Here is a 15,653-nt window from a genome sequence, read left to right as displayed (position 1 = left end):
TTGGTGGCAATGCTTGACAAGCAGAGTCCACACGCAAAGGAGCATCAGTAGCAGTCCAGGACGCTAAGTCATGTAACTGCTTAACGGACTGACTAGCAACAACAACAGGAGCGGGAGGACGCTCGACGTCAACTCGAGACTGCCTTGACTGCCTAGATTGAGCAGTTAAAACAACTCTTGACTGCGGTGCTTGACGCTCAACGTCAAAACAAATCAACTTAGCTGGTTGGCGCACGTCCTGAACATCAACACGAGCATGCGGCAGCGGCTGAACGTCCACAAGCGGCTGAAAGTCAACACGGGACTGCATCGAGTGAGGCTTTAAGTCACGTGACTGATGTGACTTTGTAACGTCAACGTCAACAGGACGAGCAAAGGCTCATTTGGGCGGCTGACGGCCAGGATCTCGATCAGCGTAACGGCGAGGATCATCGTGAACCTGCTCAGCAGTATACTCCTCCATAAGGGAGGCAAGCTTATTCTGCATATCCTGCAGGACAACCCATTTAGGATCAACGGGAGTGGGTACGGGTCGAGACGATGGTAACGTCTGTAACTGCAAAACATTGCCTAAACTAAGACTCTCAGAGCCCGTGTTACGCTTCTGTTTAGGCGGCGAGCAGTCTTCCGATGACTGCACAGGGTCAGAGCTGTCCCAATGGCTACAACCAGGACGCTGGACCTGTCCTGAAGGGACTGACTTCTGCTTTAAGGGTCTCGAAACCTTGCTCCACGGTTTCTTACGCGAGAAGCCTTCGGATGACGAGGAGAAAACCGCCTCGCTCGTCTTATGGTAGGGACGGTCTTGACGAGACACGCCCGAAACCATAGAGGGAACGTCTGTTCGTTGGTTAAAGCCTCTCGTCCCCATAAGTCCTACGACATTACTTCTCCCGGGTGCATGGGAGCTTGCAAGAGGTCTCGGACTAGGCGAACGACAAGCACCAACAGACGAACCCTCGGTCGCAACACTGATAACACTTTGCGCACTAATCACTTTATCCCCACGATTTTCTAATGTGGCACTCTGACACTTTAACACTTTTACATCTGCTATGAGTTGATTACGGTCCGTAGCCAAAGATTCAACTCTCTCGCCCAACGCTTGAATGGCACGCAACATATCCCGCATTGATGGTTCATGAGTGCTAGTAGAGGGTTCAGGCACAACTACTACTGGGGAAGGATTAGGTTCAGGGGCATGGGAGGAGGAAAATTCTAATGATCTAGAGGAACTTCTCCTCACCCTATCTCTCTCTAGCTTACGAGAATACTTATCAAACTCTAGACAGTCGAATTCCGAAAGTACCATGCACTCATCACACCGATCTCCTAATTGACAGGTTTTACCCCGGCAATTAGAACACACGGTATGTGGGTCGAGAAAGGCCTTTGGAAGACGTTTGTTACAATACTTAGCATTACATTTATGATATTTAGGAATTGGAGAAGGGTCAGCCATTTTGAAAAGTCAAAGAAAATCCAAAAACAATCCAAAGTCATCAACAATAAAATCTATCCAAAAAAGAGTTCAAGAGTTTTAATTGAAGATAAAAACACCTGCACTGCGAAAGCTCAAAACCAAAAAGAAGTACTTCACCAAGAATGACGAAAAACTCCAGGTCAACAGCGAGTAATGGAATCAACTTGTCGACAAGACCGACAGAGAAGAACTGGAGCTGTTTACATGTATTTGCGGTATCTGGCCGATAGTTGGCGCTGGTGGGCACACCCGCAACCTTCATGGCGATCGCTCGCGAGTTTTTGTGTTTTTCTGTCGAGCCGTCCGAGACGTCAGCTATTATATATTCACCGGCTAAGTTTAATATTTAAAAATGGGGTTGTGGCAAACGGGAGCCGGAGCTCCGTTGTAATAATAACAGTGAGAATGTAACAACCCCGTAGTGCGCCGGAGTCATGCAAATATGCGGGAGCCGGAGCTCCCAAGTAATGACAGGATAATGTACGCATAGTGATTGAAAGATCTCCGAAATGTGCCGGAGTGCCGGAGATCTGTGGGAAAGTCCTCTAAAAACTAAAATTAGTATCTATCAATAACTATTAAAAGGATCTCGAAAGGATACCTATGTGATCCCTGGTGGGGTGGGGGGGGTAGTGGTGTTAAGTCGTGTGAATATGCCGGAGCAGGAGTCAAGATGCAAGTGACCAACGAGGGGACGAATCCCTGCCGTAGGGGTGCATCTAGATAACAGGGAAGTTGATAGATCCCAGCTCATAAATAAAACTCATGGCGGAGTTGGCTATAGGTTCGGACCCGACTCCCGGGCCGAAGCGGGGAGAGGGTGGAACTAGGTGAAGGCGGGCCCCACTAACCTGAAATATAGACTCACACGAACAGGACTAACCCAAACACTAGCCTTTAAATACACCAATAAGTAACCATATAACACAATAATAACATAAGCTAAAAAACCAAAATGCAATAAGATAATTTCCCACTTGGGTAAGAGATAGAGGGAGAACGCTTTCCTGTATGAACAGAAAACGGGAACTCCAGCCTCTCGCATTGTGTTAACAAACCCCTAGGGGGGTGATGGAGAGAGGGAGACCATGCGACTGTATTAACAGAAAACGGGAACTCCAGCCTCTCGCATTGTGTTAACAAACCCCTAGGGGAGATGGAGAGAGGGAGACCACGCGACTGTATTAACAGAAAACGGGAACTCCAGCCTCTCGCATTGTGTTAACAAACCCCTAGGGGGGAGATGGAGAGAGGGAGACCACGCGACTGTATTAACAGAAAACGGGAACTCCAGCCTCTCGCATTGTGTCAACAACCCATAGGGGAGAGATGGAGAGAGGGAGAACCCGTGACTGTATGAACAGAAAACGGGAACTCCAGCCTCTCGTACTCGTGGTTACTCTTTAAGAATAAATAACAAACCTCAAAATAAACACACACCTTAGTCCGTGATACAATAAATAAATAAAAAAGAGAAACGAAGGATAGCAAAAACGGGAACTGAACAGTGAATAAAGGCGAAAACAAAACAACGGCAAGCGGTGGTACTAAACTATAATAAAGCCCTGAACGCTATCCTTCGTTCGTCAAAGATACAGACTCGTAAGCGTAAACAAAGTACCAAAAGACTTACAAAACATGGTTCAAAATAAACGGCACAAGGCCAAGAATCTATAATAAGAGAAATGAACCTAGAATGACAATAGTACCAAACGGGCAAACAAAGGCAATTGAAACGTATGAACGTAAACAATAATGGCCGCCATCACCGCGGAAGTCGAACGGCTGGTCGCACTAACAAACACTAAAATTGCAAAAAGTAATAATAGCCCGGTACTAAAAAGCTGTCCAAACAATCTATGGTACTTAACATTGGTCCTGCGGTAAGAAGAGCTTCAGCCATGGCAATAAAACAGCTCAAAACACAAACACAAGCAGAGACACAACACTAATCAACCAACGCTTACGACGTCCAAAAGAAGGATCCTTTTCACCGGGCGTCACAGGTCGACCCAGAAATGAAGAATGAGCAGCCTGTCCCTGATGTATCATACTCTTGTATTATTTATATGAAATCTCAAGAACAATGGAATGGATTTTGCATGATCTTTTGGGCTTGAACTAGTCACAACTGTATAGTAGTATTGATCCTGCTGTCCCTATGAATGAGAATCTAAACAATATAATTGATACGCATATCCCTTCTCGTGTGCTAAGGTACAGAGCTAAGGACAAACCATTTCAATGATGATTGTAGACGTGCTTATTTGGAGAAGCAGGAGGCCTATCATCTTTGGAAGGATAACTGATCAGATTTGACCTAGAATAACTAAACTCAGCTTAGAGCTTTTGCTCAGAGAGTTTATGCTTCAACTGAAAAAGAATACAATCTAACTATAAAAGAAACACTTTCTGGTACAACCAGGAGCATAAGTGGTGGACTACCCTTAAATCTGCACTTTTTGGTGTAGATGCAACAATTTCTCCTTTACTTGAACCAGATGGCTCAGTCACTAACTGTCCAAAGGAAAAGGCAACCCCCTTGGCTGATGTGTTTGACAGTAATCAGAGTAACGAGAAACTCGAACATCCTCATTCCTGTTTTCGTGAGGCTAAACTAACTAGTTTACTTTTTGATCTTGTGAAATGAAAGCTCAGTTGATAGACCTTGATGCTTTTGGAGCTGTAGATCCAAATGGTATTTTTCCTTTGTTTTTATAAAGACTACAGATTTCTTAGCTCCAAATTTATCTCATTTTGCCTAAGTTAGTAAGGTGAGGAGCTTTTAGCACTTGTTGGAGAATTGGTCATGTTACTCCACAATATAAATGTGTTTATGGTACCTCAAGTCCAACTGATTACCGGTCAATTTCCATAATCCCCATATTATCTAGTGTTTGAACGTCTTTTGGCAAAACCTCTTAGAAGGTTTTGCTGACGGTAATCATCTGTTCCCTAGTTTGCAATTTGGTTTTTGTAAAGACCTTGGAGCATGTGATACCCTTCTTACAATCTCCAATGCTGTACAGAAATCCCTTGATTATGGCCAGAAAGTTTGTATGATTGGCCTTGATTTTAGTGCTGCTTTTGACCGTGTTAATCATGAGGCCCTTGTTTTCAAACTCAAGCAGTTGGGAGTGAGGGGGGGGGGGGGTCATTTCTGAGCATTATTATTTGAATTTTTAAGTAACAGATCTCAAAAAGAGTTGCTGTTGATGGTCCCCATAGTATAGAAATGTGATATCTGGTGTTCCACAGGGTAGTGTCTTGGCCCATTACTTTTCATACTATATAAACATGACATGTGGTTTGGCCAAGAAAACAAGCTCTTTGCATCAATTCCATCCACCTGGATGTAGATCTGGGGTTGCTGAATCCCTTAATAGAGATCTAGCTAAAGTTAGTGCATGGAGCAAATTATGGGGTGTGAAGTTGAATATATAAAGCTCAAAGTATGATTGTAAGTAGGTCAAGGACAGTGGCTCCTTAACATCCAGATATCAGCATTGATAATGTTTCTTTAACTTTGTATGACTAAAAATTCTAGGTGTGATTCTCAACAGCAAATTTACTTTTGAGAAACACATTAGGTCTGTCTTCTTCAATGGCAGAAAAGATTGGCATATTGAGAAAGTCTTCTAGGATTTTCGGTGATCAATCTATTCTGAAGTGTTTAAATTCTTTCTTTCTACCTTGTTTCGAGTATTGTTCTCCTGTCTGGTCTTCATCTAACAATTTTCATCTTAATTTGTTGGACAGGAACTTACAGTAGTCTATTAAATTTCTTATTCCTGATCTAGACATTAATTTTTGGTACCGTTATTCAATTAGTTCATTCTGCATGTTGCATAAGATTTTACATAATTCTGACCATCCTTTACATTCAGATCTTCATGGACAGTTCCATCCTGTTCCTAATACTAGGCATGCAGTTAATTCTCATAGTCAGGCCTTCTCCATCATGAGACTCAATACTGTACATTATTCTAGAAGTTTTATTCAAGCTGTGACCAAGTTGTGGAATGATCTTCCTAATCGGGTAGTTGAATCAGTAGAACTTCAAAAATTCAAAGTTGCAGCCAATGATTTTATGTTGAACAGGCTGACGTAAGTCTTTTAATAGTTATATGTGAATCATCTGTTTTAATGTTAATGTTTTTTAAAATATTTTATTTTAATCTTTCATTAATTCTTATATTGTTTATTTATTTCCTTGTTTCCTTTCCTCACTGGGCTATTTTTCCCTGTTGAAACCCTTTGGCTTATAGCATCTTGCTTTTCCAACTAGGGTTGTAGCTTGGCTAGTAATAATAATAATAATAATAAGAGGTGTTTTAAACATTACTGATGATGATAAATAATGCAAAGCCACAGCTTTCCAGTTAGCCTATGGTAGTAGGCCCACCAAACTCAAAAACTATGGATTTCCGAGAACAACTATTACCAAAGCCGCTCAAAACAGTTTAATAGTCTGTATATTTAAATTAACTTTTTTAAACTTTTGTTTCCACTAGTAATCATGATAAAAAATCAGTTGTCGTACTAAAAAAATGTTACCGTAATCAACAGCGAGTAATAGTAATGAAACAAGGTTAAAGCACTAAAGCTTTTGTTTACAAGGCGAATGCACACTTAACAAGGGGGTGAGCTGTAGCTTGGTGCTTCAGCCTCTGTTCGAACATGGACCTCATTTCCCATTATCAGACTAAATCTATCAAACAGATGTTTCTACCCTAACCTTTCATTATTAACATGTTTTAAATATAATTTAAGAGCTATGATTATATTGCATATTCCAATACAGTATTGAAAATGTTTGAACAAGTAACTTGAGACAGAAACACCATGTACTGTATCAGTGTTTTTCCGAACTACCAGGTGCAAGTAGGCTCCTGTGGGCTGTGGCCTATGCTAAGATAAAAGGAGCAAAACAGGAATTTCTTTTATCAAAATCGGTAGCTTCGTTCATAAAGGTTTCTGCTAGTAGTATAAGGGATCCACAATGACAAATTTGGAGGTAATTTGTATTTTTCCTAATGATAAAAACCTGTAGCTATTTATACATATTTTTCAGTGTAACTGGGAGACTAGCCATAAAGATTTTTAAGCGAGGTGGAACTACCCTAATGCTAGTTAGTGGGAGGTGGACAGGGTAGCCAGCCACCTCGCTCATTTCGTCACTTTTTATTGCAAGCAGGACGTCTTGGGGGAATAGGTGATGGCGGGCTAATTTGTATAAATAGCTACAGGTTTGTATTGTTAGGAAAAATACAAATTACTTTCCAAATTTGTCACTTGTTCCGACACTAATAAAAAAACCTCGCTATTGATAGGGATAGACTTACTCCTTAGGAGGGTGGAAGTCCAGACCAATTGGCTGGTCTTTGACCAGGGGTTCTCCCGTACGTGCTCTGCAGGTAACAGGGAGAAACCCTGACACCTTGCTAAATAATTCGTGCAAAGCACGGTTAGCGGCCTGAGCAATCTGTGAGAATGTGTGATACTAGCGGTGTGACTAGTCTAGGTAAGAAAACTTAGAAAACTAGGAATCTTAAAATCAACCATAGACATCACCCAATCCCACCTCACCATGAGGTATGGGGACGTAATAAGTATATCTCTCTATACCAGGTTACACCAGGGAAATGGTTCTACCTGCAGACAGTGACGCCAGCCTTCAAGAGTACCATAGGTGCTGTTACCCCGCATGAAAGAAAGAAAGCCAGTCCTTCTTTGTCATTAATCTCAAACTTAACAATAGTTAGAGAGTTATAAACCATTTATTGTGTAGCCACTACAGGGACAATGGATTGTGTCTCCATGTTCCTGTGGGTCACGTCTTGCAGGAAGTTGGCGGTGAAGTTTGTTTGATGCTTTCACCGGCCTGCTGATAAGTCTTGCGTTACAGAGTAGTTTTCATAAACACTAGGGGCATACTACTGCTCCTAACGTTATGAGCTCTAGGTCTCCTCTATGAGAGGAATCCAGATTCAATACTTGGTCCATGATCTTGAGAATCCAAGCCGAGAACGTGTTCTTAGTGAGCCTTCTCTTGACTTTCCCAGGGCTGACGAAGTGTGCTGGGATTCATGAGCGAGCTCCTGTAGTCTCCGTGAGGTAATACCTCGAGTTCTTCCCTGGAATAGTAGCCATGGATAGGGATTATAGGCCACGGTACGAAGGACATCCAATCCGAAGAGCTCGAAACTGGGGTCCGAATTAGAGTATCACCTGGCCCACAGCCATGAGGGAGAGACCTGTCCTCAAGGTCAGGTGAAGATCTGCTGCTGCTGCTGGATCGTAGCGGGAACCCTCTGGGACAGAAGGAAGAGAATCATGCCCTGTGGAGGAGGTTTCCCATTTGACTGAGGGCAGGTAAGTTCAAAATTCTGTATGAACAGAGGATGCTGACGTAGAGGAAAGGTTAATTTCTTTTGTTATGAAGGCAAGCCTCAAGGAGTCAAGGTCTTTCCTTGCAGAGACCGAGAGTAGTTTCTTCTCGAAGGTAAATGAGGAATGCCACCATTACTGAAATAGCGGCCTCAAGGGGAGAGATAACCCTTCCATGACCCTAACCATAGAAAACAGTCCACTTGACCTGAAAGACCACAGCTGAAAATTTTATCGGGTATCCTGGCATCCACTTCGCAACTTGTTGCGGAAAGGGGGGACTCTGAGAGAGGAGGAGCTGGATTATCTCCAGGCGTGAAATCGCATCGAAGCTACGGCTTTGTGAAAGATGTTCACCCGTGGCTGTAAGAGTAGATCGTGTCGTGGAGAGTTCTCTTGGGATCTCCGTCGGGAATTGCAGACGCGTTAGCTGGGTATGACGAGTCTTGCTGGAGAGGAGAGTCTGATGGGCGAGCCAAGTCTTCTAGAGAGTTGAGACTGCCAATAATGCAAACAGCTCCAAAGAGTGATGGTGGGAATGGAAGAGTCCAATCCCCCCCCCCCCAAATCTCCTGAAGGGAAGACCCATCAGTGAAGAAGTCTTTCCTGAGGATGGGAAAGAGACACCAACGTCTGTTGCCGCTGTCGACGATTCTTCCCGCAGGCAGGAAGATTGCATCTCAAAGATATTAAAATGACAATACCATTTGAGCTCGGACCAGAGCCCTTAGGATGAGTGGTACAGCATAAGATCTCCCCTTTTCTTTGATGCATCTGAAGTGAGCGTCAAATCCATGGAAGAGAAACAAGGAGGTTGACTCCTCGGATGAGATTCTCGTCATTCAAAATTCTTCTCAGGCCTGTCTCCTGACCGGGTCTTGTAGGGAACTACCAGAGAAAAGGAAGATCCCTTGTACTGAAGCACCTTTGATCTGGCTGCTCCTCAAGAGCTAGGATTCAACAGAGACTGATGCGGGTTTGACGAACCAGAGTGAAATAGTGACATAGAAGACGTAACCACTGCTGGTAGAAAGTGTGTCCTGAGGAAGTGCTATCACCATCCTCCGCCTTGAACCCTGTCCTTCAGCAGAAAAACTTCTGCAGGCTGATGACAATGAACATGTCTGAGGATACCCGCATCTGATAAGAAAGTCGGGATATCTCTAGAGATTTACTCCACTCCTCAAATCATAGTACAGTAAACTCAAGTTGATAAGATCAGCCAGTCGTCCTGAAATCTTTGGAGAACGAGGCAGATACTATAGGACCAGGTTGACACTAGGGTAAAACCCTCGAGAAAATCTGAGGTGCTATCGAAACCAAAGCACCGTACCCGACATGGAAAGCCTATATGAATGAAAAAATCTTCCTTGATGTCGACGTATTTCCAGAAAAACTAGGCGTATGAGTCCTAATGGTTGAACGTACACAGGAAGTCCTGGACTAACTGCTTCTCTAACCATATGCCTCTCCTCGCTGGACCGAGTTTGATGATCAAACTTGTTCCTGAGGAGAGGACAAAACTGGGGACTTCTAAGGAAAGACTGACTGTAGAGGCTCAGAGATATCTTGATGAACATCGTCGTCCTGTCCGACCGGATGTTCGGATCACGAAGATAAGAGAGAAACTAAGGAAAAAAATATTTTTTGGTTTATATGGACAGGTTTAATATATTGGCCTACCCTAGTTTTGACTTACTGTAAAACTGTCACATCCTACATAGATTTACAAGAGCCTTTGTATATCAACGGACAGTTGCTCCTGCGTGCATAGAAAAAGGAAATTTTCTTCCATTTTCTCATCTTTTTCATCAAAACCTCTACACGAGAATACCACCTAAATTTCCCGGTTCAATTAAAGAATGGTGCAATATTAGTTAGGGCATTGAAACTTGTATAATTGAATAGTTCTTTGCAAATACTGTACACTATTTTGAATACCATATACTACTGGCGGAAACCTCTACTAACGAAGTTACAGGTTTTCATAAAAAATATCAGTTTTGCTCCTTTTGTCGTCACGGCACATATATTAGGAGTAGCCTTCCACCTTTTTTAATTGTGGGCTAAGACCGATGGTTGCAGAGTCCCCCCTCCGGGAACATGGCCTGGGCAATCTAAACAGACAGACACCTGATATTTCAGAGAAACACTAGTAGGTGGTGCTCCTGCCATAAGTTCCTCGTTCTAACAGAATAATGGGACCAAAGTTTTATATTTTAAACCTCTTTGTTATTTATTTGTAATATTGGAATATGCAATATAATCATAGCCTTTATTCTATTGATTATGTTAATAATAAAAGGTTAGGGTAGAAATGTGTATTTGATATATTAAGTCTGATCACTGGAAATGGAAGCCGAGTCCACGTTTGAAAAGATGCTGGAGAGTGAAGCTATAACTCACCCATTATATATTTGTATTAGCCCCTTTACATTGTATAAATGATAATTAATGCCTATATACTAGCACATGGGGTTAACATACATAGCAAAACATAGTCCGCTTGCTAGAACATAGGAGTGAGATAATATTCATTTATGAGCGAAGCGAGCATACAACAGAGCTAAAACCAATATATCATTTAGCTCAATTAAGTAATGAAGTATTTGTAATATTACACAACTCACAACACTGCTACGAACAACTCTAAAAAAAATTGGATGGAACACTCCGTTATCCATTTGTTCGGAAAGCATGGCAACCAAAAGCTACAGTGTTTTGGCAGCATTTCATTCCTGTTAATCAGTTTTGATTACGGCAACTTTTTTATTACAACTGGGGGGAACAACGTTTAATAAAGTAATCTAAGTATCATAATTAAACAAGCTCACTGCTGTATATTTTAGGGTGTTTCTAACGTAATTGATAACGATACCTAGCACTAACCCGTAGCTTTTCTTCTGTTGGTAGTCAATCCCCCATAACTCAAATACCAAGGATTTAAGCCAAGAATCATTTTACAAAACGTTCAAAACATAAAATACTTTAAAACCCAGTCTTATTTCCTACAAACCGTTATAACGTGGCCTTGTAAGTGTGACGGCCGAAACATAAGAATGTAAACAAAACCGTTAAAACCTCTTTCCACTATTCTATCTCACCAATTCCACCACCCATTTACCTAACCTACAAGCGGAGTCTTGCCTACTTGCCTAACGGTCCCTGCAACACGCCTTGCCCTGCCGTATTCTTAGCCGGTGTGACGGTCTGAACGATCCCCCGGTCTAAGAATTCTCCTTGATAATCTGCGCATGCGCGAACATTACCGTTTGCCAGGGCATACGAGGTTGATGTTTTATTTTCCTGTAATGTTAGCATGCGCAGCTCAACATTACCGCTTGCCAGTACATACGAGCTTGATGTTTTATTTTCATGCGAGCGAAGCGAGCTAATGGCAGAAAAGAACCATTATACAATGTCAAGGAGAATTCTGAGACCGGGGGATCGTTCAGACCGTCACACCGGCCTTCATTATACGTACATGTGGCCGCTATCATGCATACAAGCCGATTTACATTAAAAATATTATTAGTTGGTAAAATACTTATTCAATTATAAAATGCATCACAATAAATGACCTACCCATGAATTTATGGTAAGATGCATACCCACCGCCAGCCTAGTAGAGTAAAAGACAACGACCTACCTATGCTATTTTAGGATAAGGTACAACCCCTAAGCCAGCCTAGAACAGTACAAGATATAATCATCTAAATAAGTTCATAGGAAATGCAACCGAAGAGTATGGACAAAAATGTAAACATAAGGAGGAATCTGGTATCCATGTTAAGGTTACTAAGTTTTAAGATTTTACCATAATACTACATTTAACTGTTGAATAAAAGCCTCCTGTCTTTATGGAATACGAATCTACAGGGCATTTTCCTATAACTACGCAAAACTAGAATATAATCAAATTTTAGAGAGGGGACTCACACAGAGATATTAAGTTGTTCCGCCATCTTGGATTGTTGGCTAATGACGTCTGGCGTGATGTCTAACTAAAAGTGATACCCAGCCTACAGAAATTATTTCTAAAACTTATGAATTTATTTCAGTCTTATGGAATATGAATGTTTCAATTATTTTTTTATAAATAAAAGCATGAGGCACACAAAAATATTATAAATACTTTGTGGGCTGTATCTCCTGAAATGTTCTTAATGACGTCACCAATGCATCCTTCGTCAAAGACAAAGCATCCTTCGTAAAGAAGCAAAAGTAACTAAATACATTAAAGGAAGAATACTGATAGTGACAGATCAGCTTGTATCGAAAGTGATGTTACTAAAGGAGTGAATTTTCTCTTTTAGTCTCATTCCATTTAATGGAATCGTATAATTTCATGCTTATATTGGCAATCGACAATATCATAAGGCAAAAAAATGTGTGATACCTACGGTTCTTATTTTATTTTTGGCCCAATAAAAATCATAGGAATATCGAAGCATAGTATAGTTTGATACGACATATAAAAGATTTGCTTGTTTTGGGGTGTCAGTTCAGATGATTTATATTAAGCCTATTTTTCTACCGAATATGTAACCCCGTGATACCTCTACAGGTAAAATTCTCTGGTAGGCTACTTCACTCGCAGCAATAAGTAGAAAGCTGCTTAGAGGAACTTCTACCAAGACGACATGGCTATCCCACCCAAAAAATAGATTTTTTCTTGTCAAAATCCCTTTTAGACTTCGTACACAGCAGTCACGTTTCTTGTCTTAGTCGATCCTTGATGTTTCAGATCATAGATGGTTCGTGGTAAATGCAAGCTCGAATTTTAACCAAAAGCTATGCATATTCTTGGAATCAAATTTCTAAGAATGTTTCATTAGCATCTATGAAAATTACTAGTTTTTAAGAGTTGCAGTTTAGGGAATATGATATAATGTATTATCTAGTAGCCTACCATTCGTTTATCCATCCATCGGATTTTAAGAGTTGCAATTTGTAAAGGTAAAGCTATTTTCATGGGGCTTTCAGAAAATGTCTCCTAATTTCATCAAATAGAATGATTTCTTATTAAGTGTATGAGTTTCTTTTTCTTCTAATTTTATTATCTCATCACTGGAAGATTCTAGCTCAAATAATAAAACTATTAATCAGTAGCCTATCAGTGTTCTTCTCAGGAATAAGTAACCTTTACTAAATTACCCAAGTATAACTTTAACTTACTTAAGTGCTTTCCTTGTTAGAATTGTTTAAAAAAAAACTTGTGCTTTTGAAGCATCTGTGGGCATATGGTACATAAACCTCGTATTAATACAAGCTCATTAAAAAAAAATGGTAAAACAGTAATTATTCAGTTAATATAATTTTATTTTGGCATTCCTTTAAGTGTCTGCACTTGGTATTCAAAGGATGTTTTATTAATTACTTTCATGCATGTAAATCACATTTTTCTTAATCTTCTCATTTGTGTAAATCTTTCTTAATGGTGTTTTGGACTTGAAAATTTATCTTTATGTAATATGAGAGAGAGAGAGAGAGAGAGAGAGAGAGAGAGAGAGAGAGAGAGAGAGAGAGAGAGAGAGAGAGAGTTGCCATGTTTTTCCGTTAACATTTTCTCTTACAGATATTTTGGCGAACGAGAAAATAGTTCTTTCTGGACAAATATATGTGAGTATAGGTATAACTTATATTTTATACCATACATTTAGTTATGGAATTTAAGCCATTTGGTTTGGCACTGGGGCTGGGGAGGTCCTTCAGTGCCGGGGTATTCACCTGGGAGGGGATGTCAAGAGAAAAGTGAAAAAGGAAGCAAAAGAAAAGGTTCTCTTGCTTGAGGGTACATTCAGGCACATCATTCTATCTTATTTCTCTTCCTCTTGTTTTTTCTTTAAGTTTTTATAATTTACATATGGAGGATCTATATTAATGTTATTACTGTTCTTAAAATATTTTATTTTAATTGTTTATTACTTACCTTGCAGTTTATTTCCTTATTTCCTTTCCTCACTGGGCTATTATTAGCTGTTGGAGCCCTTGGGCTTATAGCATCTTGCTTTTCCAACTAAGGTTATAGCTTAGCTAATAGTAATAATAATAATAATAATAATAATAATAATAATAATAAAGTAGAAGGTTGTAAAGTGGTGACATCTAGGGGCCAAACGAATGTCACATCATTATGTTCCTATGGAATGTTGCAAACTTCCAATGTCCTTTGAGTAATTACTGCAGTTCACATCGTAAGGTGCACTAATGACAATTGCTCCTGAAGATGAACTAAAATGACTTAACTGATTATTCTCATTTTGTGCTGGATTATACGGTACTTGTACATGCATTATGGTTTCCATTTATTTATGAAATTCTCCTTACATTTGAACCTTTGCCTTTGACGTGTGTGTTTTGCATGTTGTTTTTATACCTAATCGTGTGAATAGAGATAAAGATGTATATCAGTACAGATTCTTGGACGTTTTACCAAAATATATTTGTTGGAGTTCAGTTAACTCCAACCTAGATTCTCTGATAACTGCTTAATCACATTTGAATCAGCATTTGTGAATATACTATATTGTCACCTTTCTACCTACAACAACATAGGAACCTTTTAACTATTATCAAAGGTTCATTGCTCATTGAAGCATTTTTTTTTTTTTTTTTTTGTAATTTGACAGAAGTATGAAGAATGATTCCCCAGCTGGAAAAATGTTGGATCTTTTGCCGTCCCTTCCACTACCTCACCTAGGGCCAGAAGACATAAAACTAAAATAAACCTGTGGATATCTTACCTTCCCTAATCTAACTGACCCGATCTACGCGTTGCGGCTGTCACACACGACTGAGCTAGGCATCCCAGCCTAACCCAACCTACAGTACTGTATGTTAGATGGTGGGGAGAACTAACCAGAACCTATCTACAGCGCTGAGGCTGCGTCATACCTGACGTGGTTAGGCGTCCCAGCCTTTACCTGGCCTACAGTACTGTATGTCAGAAGTAGGGGAGAAACTGCAAAAGATCCAAAGTTAGTCTGTAAAACAACAGATTTGAGATTGCCAGCATAGTTCCCAATCATTCAAGCACTCAACTAAAAAAAAAAGAATGTTGAAAGTTGAAAGTGATCCATGCTGATGCAGATAATTGAAAGCTAGTGTGAGTTGCAAATGCAACAAAATAACACAAATATTGCAATGAGATGGTACCACCTGTGTGTTACACGCGTGTACATAGTAACAACATTTCTCTTTTTTGTATATATTATTCTTCATATCTTCGCTCTCCCCTCGCACTGACAGCAAGTTGTTTTAACATGCCTGCATATTCCATTGTTAACAGCTAACAGAACCGGCTGCCAGTCGACAAGAAATAGCATGTCTGTATTTTGTGACCTTCTTACCGGGACCTTGTGTGTATATATACTCGATGTGTCGTAATAAAGTTACTCAGTTGCTTTCATCTCACTTTTGAGTCACAACCTACTTTTGGCATGTCACATTGGTCAGACATGCTATTTCTTGTCGACCGGCAATCGGTTCTGTTAACTGTTAACAATGGAATATGCAGACCTGTTAAAACAAGTTGCTGTCAGTGCGAGGGGTGAGCGAAAATACAAAGGATAATATATACAAAAAAGAGAAATGTCGTTACTATGCACGCTCGTGTGACACACGGGTGGTACAAGATACAGTAAAACCAGAAGGCATTACTGGTCAGATATTAAGATTAACATGCATTAATAAAATTCTATATGGATGAAAAGAAGAAATAGCTATGAAAAGATGTTTTCCTAATTAACAGTAGTATCCACAGCAGATATCATTGTAT

The 15,653-nt window shown here is 40.4% G+C and overlaps 1 protein-coding gene across 1 annotated transcript in view; it reads right to left on the bottom strand.

Moving 5' to 3' along the window:
• LOC137630621 (uncharacterized) overlaps window positions 1-12,096 on the bottom strand; it is a 52,488-nt gene extending 40,392 nt beyond the window's left edge. Inside the window, exon 1 of the mRNA XM_068362225.1 lies at window positions 12,009-12,096. The gene's annotated coding sequence lies outside the window, so the exon portion shown is untranslated. The remainder of the gene's footprint in view (window positions 1-12,008) is intronic.
• Window positions 12,097-15,653: the final 3,557 nt, after the last annotated feature.

Source organism: Palaemon carinicauda, chromosome 38, assembly GCF_036898095.1.
Source record: "Palaemon carinicauda isolate YSFRI2023 chromosome 38, ASM3689809v2, whole genome shotgun sequence".
Classification (NCBI taxonomy): domain Eukaryota; kingdom Metazoa; phylum Arthropoda; class Malacostraca; order Decapoda; family Palaemonidae; genus Palaemon; species Palaemon carinicauda.
The sequence above is the reverse complement of the archived record's forward strand: the minus strand, read 5'-3'. Positions and strand labels throughout refer to the sequence as shown.